The sequence below is a fragment of the Macrotis lagotis genome, chromosome 1 (assembly GCF_037893015.1).
Source record: "Macrotis lagotis isolate mMagLag1 chromosome 1, bilby.v1.9.chrom.fasta, whole genome shotgun sequence".
NCBI classification, from domain to species: Eukaryota; Metazoa; Chordata; class Mammalia; order Peramelemorphia; family Peramelidae; genus Macrotis; species Macrotis lagotis.
The window spans coordinates 756,955,318-756,968,122 of record NC_133658.1 but is presented as its reverse complement, the minus strand read 5'-3'; the positions used below and the strand labels follow the sequence as shown (position 1 = coordinate 756,968,122).

Sequence of the window (12,805 nt, the reverse complement as noted above, 5' to 3'; positions counted from 1 at the left end):
GGATGGGAGTTCAAATCCAGTCTCAGTCACTTGATACTTAGTAGCTGTGGGACCTTGAGCAAGTCACTTAACCTTGATTGCCTCAAATCCAGAGTCATCTCCAGTTATCCCAATTCATTTCTGGCCACTGGATCCAGATAGTTCAGGAGGAAAAAGTGAGGCTGGTGTTAGCACAGCATCCCCTCACTCAAAATGAATTTATGTGCTTGTCATGACATCACTTCCCTGATGTCATGGTGTTCTTTGAGAGTGAAGGACAAATGTCATCTAACACTCAACTAAGTAGAGTATTAATAGGTCATTTAAACACTGAGCTTACTTACTCATGAATAAATACTTTATAGAAGAGTTGACCATCATAGGGAACAATGATCACTTGAAAAAAGATATATGTACATGAAATCAAACTTCCCTCATTTTACAGATAAGAAAATTGAGGCTTAGGGTAAGTGGTTTGGTTGGAGTCAAATAGCTAATACACATCTGCCAAGGTACACTATATTGCCCCTTCTTGCTGGGCACAATCTTTGATTAAAAGTGTTAGTCATATACAGCCCTGACTGAAAACTAGATTTTTTAGTCATTGCTCATAAAAGGCTACAGTATATGCAATTCCACATCCCTCTCCATTCCACTCCCCTTCTCCCCACACTTAGGCTACACAGGATTCCATTTGTTCACCCTGTTATTCATAGCTGCTGACTTCTCTGCCAGTGACAAGTTTATTTGCTGGGTACAAATGTTGCTGTGTGTTCGATTATCTGCCTGGCATGAATCACTCTTGGCCCAAGAATGTAGGTGTAAAAAGAAAATAGAATTTGTTTAAAGAAGTTACAACACAAAAGAAAGTAATAGGAAAGTTAAGAAGAGATTAAAGAGGGGCTGCTAGGTGGTGCAGTGGATAAAGCACTGGCCCTGGAGTCAGGAGTACCTGGGTTCAAATCTGACCTCAGACACTTAAAAATTACCTAGCCATGTGGCCTTGGGCAAGCCACTTAACCCTATTTGCCTTGCAAAAAAAACAAAACAAAACAAAAAGAGATTAAAGAAAAAGCCAAGTGTGTGGACTACTAATTAATCTTGGCAGGCCAACTGCCAGGCCCAGCAGGAATCTGGAAAAAGAGAGACAGAGACAGAAAGACACACACACACACACACACACACTTCTGTATGGGAGGTTAAAGAAGCAAGAGCTCAAAGGGGCAGGGCTTCCTATACCCCTTTATGGTAAGTGGTGCTTGGGGAGTGATCTTATACCTTGGACAGGTATCCCCTAATGGCAAACTATGTATTAGTCCCTCCTGTCCCAAGATGGCGCCAGCGTCTAGGGCATGGTCCTCTTGACAAGATACAGTGTTCAGGGAAAGCAGATTCACAAGAGAGGGAACCTCTACCCATTTGACAATATTTAACAGCATCTAAGACCACAAATTCGGTTTCTGCTACATTCATAATTTTCTACATCACAAAGAGCATGGAGAGAGAGAGACAGACCTTTTGTATCTGCTACTTTTTTGTCCTTTACCTTGAAAAATTCCTTTCCTGGAAAATTCAAATCTGATCTCAGACACTTAATATTTACTTAGTTGTGTGACATTGGTCAATTTACTTAACCCCATTGCCTTGCCAAAAACAAAACAAAACAAAATTCCTAATGAACAAAGGTCCATTCCACTTTTGGAATTCTTTCTGCCTAAGCAATTTTCCATATAACAATTCCTAGAGTTCAAAAACAGAAATAGTAGTTCACATAATCAAGATGAAATGGAGGGGAAAAATTTAGTTACTTTCTGATTCATCTAAAAGAACAATTTTCAATGCACTCCAAATCATCATTTCCCTAAAACCATTTAATCTCTATTTATCCACTCTTTGTAAAGATACATTTGGTCAAAATTGCATACAAGAGATATTGTTATTAAAGACATTCTTTCTCTTAATGTGCTCATTAAGCTAAAGGAGAACTTTTTCTTGAGCTGTTCTTGACTCTCCTTTTAGAAATTTCTTAAGAATTATGTAAAAAACATTTCAGTGCATAATAATGCTTTGGACTTGATAATGAAAGAAAAAGTAATGAAGTTTCTAATCCAAATTAGCCCAAGGACTTTAGACAAATACACTAAGGAAATATGGTTTCTTTTAAAAAATTTTTTTTATTGTTTTTTTAATTTTACAGTTTTTCCCCCAATTTGCTTCCCTCCTCCTACCCCCATACCCCCACAGAAGGCAGTCTGATAGTCTTTACATTGGTTCCATGCTATACATTGATCAAAATTGAATGTGCTGACATAAAAATCATATCCTTAAGGAAAAATAAAATATAAATGATGGCAAAATTACTTAAGATAACTTTTTAAAATTAAAGGCAATAGTCTTTAGTCATTGTTTAAACTCCACAGTTCTTTCTTTAGATACAGAAGGTATTCTCCATCGCAGATACCCTAAAATTGTCCCTGATTGTTGCACTGATGAAATGAGCAAGTCCATTAAGGTTGATCATCAACTGCATGTTGCTGTTATGGTGAACAATATTCTTCTGGTTCTGCTCATCTCACTCAGCATCAGTTCATGCAGATCCTTCCTGAATTCCCATCCCTCCTGGTTTCTAATAGAACAATAGTGTTCCATAATGTACATATACTACAATTTGTTCAGCCATTCCCCAATTGATGGACATTCATTCGTGTGTGTGTGTGTGTGTGTGTGTGTGTGTGTGTCTGTCTGTCTGTCTGTCTCTCTTTTTTCAGATTCCTGCTGGGTCTGGCAGCTGGCCTGCCAAGATTAATTAGCAGTCCATGCACATGGCTTTTTCTTTAATCTCTTCTTAACTTTCCTATTACTTTCTTTTGTGTTGTAACTTCTTTAAATAAATCTCTATTTTCTTTTTACATTCATGAATATTTTTGTACAAGTGATGTTTTTTACCCTTTTTCATGATATCTTCAGGGTATAGACCCTGACCTTTTCATGTGTCCCGTTTGATGTCCACATTTTCTATTTAGCTATGGTGTTTTCATCAGGAAAGGTTGGAAGTCTCCTATTTCATTAAATATCCATCTTTTCCCCTGGAAGAGAAGGCTCAGTTTTGCTGGATAGTGGATTCTTGGCTGCATTCCAAGTTCCCTTGTTCTTCGGAATATCACATTCCAGGCCCTTTGATCCCTTAATGTTGATGCAGCCAGGTCCTGTGTAATCCTTACTGTGGCTCCTTGGTTTCTAAATTACCCCTTTCTGGCTGCTTGCAGGATTTTCTCTTTTATCTGATAGTTCTGGAGTTTGGTCACAATATTCCTTGGTGTTTTCATTTTGGATCCCTTTTAGGAAGGGATCGATGTATTCTTTCAATAACTATTTTGCCCTTTGGTTCCATGATATCAGGGCAGTTTTCCCTCATTAAATCCTGTAATATTTAGTCCAGGCTTTTTTTCTCTTCAATATTTTCAGGAAACTCAATGATTCTTATGTTGTCTGTCCTGTATCTATTCTTGAGATCAGTGGTTTTGCCGATGAGGTATTTTACATTTTCTAGGAAGTCTTTCTGGCTGGAGACCAATTCTTATTTTCCTCTGAAGTTCTAGATCTCTCTCTATGTTAGGATCTGTGTCTTCAAAATAGTTTTCAATGGTCTTTCTTCATTTTCCTAGGATCTTGTGTTGGGGAGGAACTGGCTCACAGAGGTTTGGTTTTGAAATCCCTAAAGGCTTTGCTAACTGGGTTTAGTAACCCCAAAGTAGGACAGCCAGTAGGAGGTGCTGGAGGCTTAGCTCACTTGGCTTAGTAACTCCACATGGGCCAGCCGGTAGGAGGTGCTGTTTGCTTTCTCTGGAGTGTCTGTGACCTTGATTTGAGGCCCTTTCCCTAGTCCTGGTGGCTGCAGTTGGATACTGTTATCCTTCAACAATGTGGGCTTTGCCCTGGGGTGAGGTAGTTAATCTCCTTATTCAGTTGAGGGAGCTCTGCTGCCCACACATGAGCCTGGGGGATGGGTTGGGGGGCCTGTTACTGTGCTTGTTCTGGGAAGAGGGTTCTACTGAAAGTGTGGAGCTCACAGCCTGGAGCACAGTGGATCAATATCCAGCCTCATTCTGCAACTCTCTGTGCTGAACTCTCCTTCTAGCCTTGCTGGGACTCCCTCTGACCTCCACTTCCACTGCCAAAGCCTCTGTGGCTGAGGCTAGTCCTGTGATTTCATTACACTGCTGCCCCGGACTGGTTCTCTACTCTCCACTCCCAGTTCACCCATGCTCCCCTGAGACAGACCCTGTTGGTAGATGTTCTTCTCCTAGCTTCTTTTTCTGGGTTTTGTGGATTCAATTTCTGTTAAGAGGTTTCTTTCATGTTTTTTCTGAGGGGGAACCAGGAGACCTTAGCACAGTGCCTGGCCTCTCTCCACTTCTTGGCTGGAAGTCTCAGAAATATGGTTTCTTAATGTTTCTAAGAGGTAGCAAAGGTAGGCTAGGGAAGACCTTAGTATGCTTTTCCACAAGTCAACCTTATCTCTCCAACGCCTAACATTAAGTCAATCACCAAGCTGTTGATTTCTGCCTTTTATAATTTCTTTTCTGTGTTTCACATCTGGCCCTTCCTTTGCAGCTTCAGCCCTATTCTAGTCAATTATCCCAGACTCTATGAGCATGCACAGAATGGCTCCAAAGCAATTTCTCAAGTGGAATAAGTTGAAGAGCCTACTTTCTTAAAGAGTTATGTGTTGGGGCAGCTAGGTGGCGCAGTGGATAAAGCACCAGCCCTGGAGTCAGGAGTACCTGTGTTCAAATCCGGTCTCAGACACTTAATAATTACCTAGCTGTGTGGCCTTGGGTAAGCCACTTAACCCCATTTGCCTTGCAAAAACCTAAAAAAAAAAAGAGTTATGTGTATGGGGCAGTGAATAGAGCACTGGCCCTGGAGTCAGGAGGAACTGAGTTCAAATCCAGCCTCAGACACTTATTACCTAGCTGTGTGACTGTGGGCAAGTCACTTAACCTCACTCCCTTCCAAAAAAAAAAAAGTTATGTGTAATGGAAGTACCTTGGGGAGAATGGAAGATATATAGACATTTTGTATCTGGTTCCAGCCTTTTCAGTTGTAGTTGTGAAACTGGAACTGGAGGTGCCTTCAAAGTTTCTTTGCCTTGATCTCTATTCCTCCATCCTTCTCCACTCCCTACTCCTACCCCACCCCTTCTCTTGAACTTCAGTAGAATCCCTATTCTTGGTTCCACTCCTTTTTCTAAGCCACAGTGCTGTAAGGGGAAAGCCCTTGGACACTCCTCCCAAGGTGACTTTGATTTTCCAATTGCTTTGGCATTTTTCCTTTTGTTTTAGCTAAAGGGATTGCAGACTACAATCTTGTGATTTTCAAAAGGCCAATTCATCAAGCCATTGGAGATTCTGGAGTCAAGGAATGGTGTCCATCCTAGGAAGTATTAGTACTTTTGTTATTGTTTATCTTTGAAGTAAATATCTCTTTGAAAAAGCTAATTGAGGGGTGGCTAGGTGGTAGAGTGGATAGAACACTGGCCCTGGAGTCAGGAGTACCTGAGTTCAAATCTGGCCTCAGACACTTAATAATTATCTGGCTGTGTGGCCTTGGCAAGCCACTGAACCCCATTTTCCTTGCAAAAACCTAAAAAAAAACAAAAGCTAATTGATGGGGCAGCTATTTCAAATCTGGCCTCAGACACTTAATAATTACCTGGCTGTGTGGCCTTGGGCAACCCACTTAATCCCATTTGCCTTGCAAAAACCTAAAAAAAAAAAGTTAATTGATGGGGCAGCTAGGTGCTGTAGTGGGAAGGCAGCTGGTTGGTGCAGTGTATTGAGCACTGACTCTAGAGTCAGGAGGATGTGATACTTAATCTGACCTCAGACACTTAATTACCTAGTTGTGTGACCTTGGGCAAGTCACTTAATCCCATTGCCTTAAATAAATAAAATTTTAAAAAGAAAAGAAAAAGCTAATTGATGTTAATTGGTTAAGTGGAACTGTGAGTTAGTCAGTAGTGCCTAACTGTGGAGAAAACATGCCCAAGTTGTGGGTTAGAGTTGTTAATATTAGACAGGGGTATACCTTGAATCCTGAGGGGAAAATATAGCCAGCTTCTCTCTAGAAAGTAATTCCATTTAATTTTAATTTTTTTCTCAGATACATGTAAGCAAAATTTTTAGCATTTGTCAATAAAATTTTTGAATTTCAAATTCTTTCCCTCTCACTACCCCTCCTTGAGAAAGCAAGCTATTTGATATACTTGTGAAGTCATGAAAAACATTTCCATATTAGCCAGGTTGCAAAGAAAATGTGGATCAAAAAAACTAAGTATATTAAGTTTAAAAAATTATGTTTCAATCTGCATTCAGACTCCATCAGTTCTTTCTTTAGAAGGAATTAGCATTTTTCATATTTCTTAAGTTTCTTGGATATTTCCTAAGTCATTCACAGTTGATCATTATACAATATTATTACTGTGTATAGTGTTCTCCTGAGTCTGCTTATTTCACTTTGCATCAATTTGTGCAAGTCTTGCCAGGTTTTTCTGAAATCAATCCTACTCATCATTTTTTAGTACAATAGTATTCCATTACAATCATGTAGCACAATTGTTCAGCCATTCCCCAATTGATGAGCATCCCCTCAACCTCCAATTTTTTACCACCACAAAAAAAGACTGCTATAAATATTTTTGTACAAATAGTTCACTCTCCCTCCCTTTCCATTAAAAAATTATATATAAGTAATAAAATTATATATATATATATATATTTGGTGAGGTGGTGGGGAATATAGACCTAGTAGTACTACTGCTGGATCAAAAGATATGCAGAGTTTGATTGCATAGTTCCAAATTTTTCTCCACCAAGAGGGCACTAGTGTCTCAATTTTCCTACATCCTGTTTAATATTTATAATTTTCCTTTTCTGTAATATTAGCCAATTTGATAAATTTGAGTTGTTATAATTTACATTTCTGTAATCAATAGTGAGTTGGAGTATTTTTTTTCATAGAACTATAGATAGCTTTGATTTGTCTGAAACCTGCCTGTTCATATCACTTGGTCTTTATCAGTTGGGAAATGTTTTATAAATTTGACTCAGTTCTCTATATATTTGAGAAATGAGGCCTTTATCAGAGACACTTGCTGTTAGTTTTTCCTCTAGTTTTCTGCTTTCTTTTTAATCTTGACCATATTGATTTTGGTTGTATGAAACCTTTTTAATTTGATATATTCAAAATTATTTATTTTATATCCCATAATGTTCTCTATCCCTTGTTTGATCATAAAAATCTTCCCTTATCCATAGATCTGAAAGGTCAAATATTCCATGCCTCCCATATCTGCTAATATCACCCTTTACGTCTAAATCATCCACCCATGTTGACCTTTTCTCAGTATAATGTATGAGATGTTTTCAATAACTAGTTTCTGCTGAGTTTTCATTTATCCCCCAAATTTTTGTCAGTGATTTCATAATCTTGGAACTTTAAGTTTGTCAAGCACTAGATTGTGGTCATTTACTATCCAACCTAATCTATGTCACTGATCCACCACTCTATTTCTTAGCCAGTATCAGGTTGTTTTGATGGTTACCAATTTATAATACAGTTTGAGTTCTGGTACTGCTTAAGACAACTTCGTTGACATTTAAAAACAATTCTCTTCATATTCTTGAACTTGTGTTCTTCTAGATGAATTTTATTATTTTTAGCTCTACAAAATTTTTTGATAATTTGATTGGTATGACAGAAAATGAGGAAATGTTAATTTCTTTGAGAATGAAAGACAATAACAGTAACAACAAATGTTAAAATAGGTAGAATTGTCATTATTATATTGGCTCAGCTTAACCATGAGCAATTAATATTTCTCTAGTTGTTTAGATCTGACTTTGTGTGAAAAGTGTTTCTTAATTGTGTTCATATAATTTCTAGGTTTGTCTTGGCAGGTACACCACTTTCAAGTACTTTTTTAATTAACTCTAGTTATTTTAAATTAAATTTTTCTTTCTATTTCTTATTGCTGGACTTTGTTGGTTTAATGCGTTTATTTTATATACTACACCTTTGCTGAAATTGTTAATTATTTCAATTAATTTTTTACTTGGTTCTCTAGGATTTTTTAACCTTATATCATCTGCAAAGAGTGATAATTTTGTTTCCACCTTGCCTATTCTAATTCCTTCAACTTTTTCTAGTCATTTCTTTAAAAAAAATCATTTAAGGCAATGAGATTAAGTGACTTGCCCAAGATAACACAGCTAGACAATTATTTAGTGTCTGAGGCAGGATTTGAACGCAGGTCCTCCTGACTCCAGGGTCAGTGCTCTATTATGCCACCTAGCTGTCCCTCTTGTCTTAGTTCTAAGCCTAACATTTCTAGAATAATAATAATAGTGGTGATAATGGTCATCCTTGCTTCATCCCTGATCATGTTGGAAAAACTTATCCCTATTATAGATAATGCTTACATCTGGTTTTAGATAGATATTGCTTATAATTTTAAGAAAAGATCCATTTATTCCTATACTTTCTACTATTTTTTTAAAAACAGAAATGAGTGTTGTATTTTGTCAAAAACTTTTTCTACATCTTTTGAGATCATTATATTATTGTTGTTATTGATATGGTCAATTATACCACAAGTTTTCCTAATATTGAACCAGCCCTGCATTCCTGGTATAAATCCCACCTGATCATATTGTTATCTTTGTGATATATTTTTGTAATTTTCTTGCTAGTATTTTATTTACATTTTTTGCATCACATCAATATTCATTAGAAATATTGGTCTATAGTTTTCTGTCTTTGCTCTTCCTGGTTTAGGTTTCAGTCCTGATGCATTTGGCAATTTTATTGAGGCACAACATCTGCCTAGACAAAGGTTATAAATTTAAAGTTCAAGTGCAAAGTCAAAAATATTTATTGGATTAGGACCACACAGGCCCATACAGAGAACAGCAGAACTTAGTCTGTTGCTCTAAAGATTGGGGTTTTAGAGAGTGGTTTATATGATTTTATAAGAAAGGGAGGCAGGAGAATAAAATAAAGTGTATCAGAACCAGAATGTTTGTGCACTCTGTCCATTGGGGGCCAGTATGAACCAGTGAGCTGCCCTTCTGCTTGCTAGCACAGCAGAGGTGTTCCAGGTTCACCCAATGGACACTGCAAAGGATCACTTACATGTCAAACTCAAGCATTCTCATTTTGCCTCTTGACTGATTATGATTCCCAGGTTATTCCAGCCTCTCCTGGATAATAAGGGAACTCAAGCAAATCAAAATGATTAGTAAACTCAATATTGATTTCATTTCTACATCATTCATATTTGTGTTTCAAACAGAATTTGGAAGGACTCCTTTGTGTATTTTCCCAAATAGATTATTTTGTTGCTCTTCTTGAATCATTTCAGTATTGCCTGATTCTCCTATTTTGTGAGTTTCTTGGCAAAGATATTGAAGTGGTTTGCCATTCTCTTCTCCAGCTCATTTTACAGATGAGGAAACTGAGGCAAATGGGTAAAGATACTTGCTTAGGATCACATAGCTATTGTCTGAGGTTGGATTTGAACTTGTGGAGGTGAAACTTCCTCATTCCAAAACCAATGCTCTATCCATTTGTCCACCTAAGTATTCAATTTCTTCTTCTGTTAATCAGGACAATTTATATTTTTGTAAATATTCATCTATTTAATTTAGGTTGTCAGGTATATTGGCATATAATTGGGCAAAACAGCTCCTCATAAGGCTTATCTCTTTGAATTAGGCTTATTTTTGCTTCAGCTTGTCGGAGATCATGATTGCTAAGTCACCTTTATTATGTGTCTTTCTGTTTTTGAGTGTGTTTCTTGAAAACTACTTATTATTGGATTCTGGTTTTAGTGAGTAATTCCTGCTTTCTTTTATTTCAGGGAACTCTCTGATCATAGCAGATGTAGTTTGGTGAGGGGGAAAAAAGAATGTCTTTATATGTAATGTAGCACTTGTGTTATTTGTGGCAGTTTAAACAATCAAAATTGGCTTGTTCTTTAAGCCTATATAAATGCAGCTAATAATTCAGTGAGGGAGTACAAGGTGGAACTCTATTCAAGTCACCAAATATTAGTTTTTTTTTTCCTTGTTCCCTCAGAGGGTGAAATCATTTTATTTCTGAGGAAGGTCACTTATGCTGCACATTTTCCAATAGTTGTCACATAATATAAAAGCAGGAAATTTCTCCTCCCCATATCCTGAAAATACAGGATTGGCAAAAGAAAAAAAATTAAACCACACCTGTAAAGGTTTAGCACCAGCATAAAAATAAAAATAAAAACAAAGCATTTACTGTAATTTCTTTGGTTGGGGTCCATCCCTTTAGAATTGGTGCCAAAATTTTCTCTTTCAATTCATAATAGCAAAATGGTAAAGCCAGAAAAAACCACAATTGCTGCTGAAATAGAGGAGGATATTCCTTTTCTATTATCTTTTGTGCAGATGTTCTTGGGATCTCAGGTTGCTGGTAAGGATTTTTTTTTCATGTTTTTAATTTAAGAATAAAAAAGTTCTGATCTCAAAAATCTTGGTTACTTTATTCTTCCATTTTATTGCTTGGATGTTTCTTTGGTGTTGGTAAAGGGTTTGGCAAGGTTTCATTTTTTGTTTTAGTATACCTGCAATGGTAAAGGTGCCTACAAAGAGCCAGCCCTCACTCAGCACCGCTCTGCTGAGTGGTTGGAGCAGGGTTTTCAGTTGGTGCTTCAGCCAGCTGTTTGCTATCTTGTGAAGAAGCATTTGGAGGACGATAGCTGTATGGGCGCCGATAACCCCTACGAACTGATGGCTGTTGTGGACCATTGGCCCCGTGCTGGTTCTCCTGGTCTTCTGTCTCTCCAGTAGCTTGGACAGGGCGTGGTCGAGAAGGGTCCCTTCGATGTCGTGGACGATAGTTGGGATTCCGTGCTGATGACTGCAGTTGTGTCCCTCCTGAGACCCCATCCTTCATCTCCCCCATCTCACCACCACTACGAGGAGGCCCATAACCACCACGTCCGCCGATCTGCAGCATAACGGCTGCCTCCCACAGGAACGCCATCTGGGCCAGCGACCACATCAAACGCTACAATTTCTCCATCACCCACGCTACGAAGACATTTCCGTGGATTATTTTTCTTGATGGCAGTCTGATGTACAAAACACATCTTCTTTAGTGTCATTTCGACTGATAAAACCATATCCATTTCTGACATTGAACCACTTGACAGTGCCAAGGACTTTGGTGGCGAGAACTTTCTTTTCCGGGTCTTCGGAGGTGGCGGAGGTGGCGGAGGCGGCGGCCGGGTCCGGGTCCGGGGCCGGGTCCGGGTCCGGGGCCGGGGCCGGGGCCGGGGCCGGGGCCGGGGCCGGGGCCGGGGCCGGGGCCGGGGCCGGGGCCGGGGGCTGCGGGGTGGTCTCGCCCGCCTCGCTCATGCCGCCCTCCGTCGCTCTGCCCTCGGGCGCCCGCGGCGGTTGGTGCTGGCGGGGTCGGCGCGGCCCGGGGCTCGGAGCGGGCCGGGGTGGCGTGAGGGGCGGGCGCGGGCTGGTCCCGGGGCGGCGCGCGCACTCGATCTTACTGCCCGGAAAATGCCCAAATATTAGTTTTAACTGAATCTCAGTGCATGCATGGTAGAACCTTCTCGAAAGAAGATAGTATAACGTCCTTCATTGGCCACCAGAAGGAATTCAATCTGCCAATGTCTAGACTTCCCCCATTACTAAACCCAGGACTTTAAAAGAATGAGTTTGGAATTTAGCTGGGGAATGAAACAGAATGTTACTTAAATCATAAAACTAGAGACTATGTTCTATACATAACTCTAAAGTCCTTATCTCATCTTTTTTTTAAGCAGACTCTTTCCATGTTTCTTCCCTCCCCTCTCACCCCATTCACAGGACTCAGATATCCAACATACTGTAATCCCATAGGATCATAAGACCTCGAGTTAGAAGGGATCTCAGAGACATCTAGTCTAAATGCCTCATTTTAGAGATTAGAAAAGTGAGACCTAGAGTAGTCAAATGTCATGTGCAAGGTCATAAAGGGAGAGCTCTAGGGAGAAAGTGAGGTTGGTGATTTAGCACAGCAGCCCCTCACTCAAATCCAATTCATGAGCTTGTCATGGCATCACCTCCCTGATGTTATGGACTTCTTTGAGAAGGAAGGACAAGGATAAAAAAGTCACCAGAAGAGAGATTTAAACCTAGACCTCAGTTGAATCAGTGATTCTCTTCCTTTCTTTACATTTACTGAGCATAGTGAAAACAGAAAGAAAATGGATCATGTATTCTTATATGGAGCCATTCTTTTCTAGCCAACCTAAAAACTTCTTCCTGTTTGGCTGCACCCAAAGCTCATGAAAAGTAGCAAGGGAATGATGTGGATATATAACACTTCTTTCTATCTTCCAGAATATGATGATGATATTTGTCCTTCTCCTTTTACCTTCTCAGTAGCCCAAATGTATTCCTAATCATTTTGCAGGTTCAGCAATTGAGATATGCTCTTGTTATGGTTCCCACCTATTTATCTGCTCCAGGTTCATAATCTCCCCATAATGGTGGTCTCTGACAGTCTTAGCCAGCCAGCAGAATCTCAGTTCATTGTAATCACAATCTTGGTCATTCTGGGCTGCCTCTAAGAAACCAATATAAAGCAGCTGCCTGCCACCTTCTGGATGCCATTATTATGACTGGGAAGTTGAAATTTCAAGGCTAGCAGAATTAAGCAGAGTTGTCGAATTAGGTGCTAGCCTATAGATTTTGTGTCCCTCTTTCTTGTCATGTGATTCTCTGTTGATTAT

The 12,805-nt window shown here is 39.3% G+C and overlaps 1 pseudogene; it reads right to left on the bottom strand.

Annotated features, from left to right (window-relative positions):
* Positions 1-6,954: 6,954 nt before the first annotated feature.
* On the bottom strand, positions 6,955-11,540 carry LOC141508090 (Y-box-binding protein 3 pseudogene; annotated as a pseudogene).
* Positions 11,541-12,805: the final 1,265 nt, after the last annotated feature.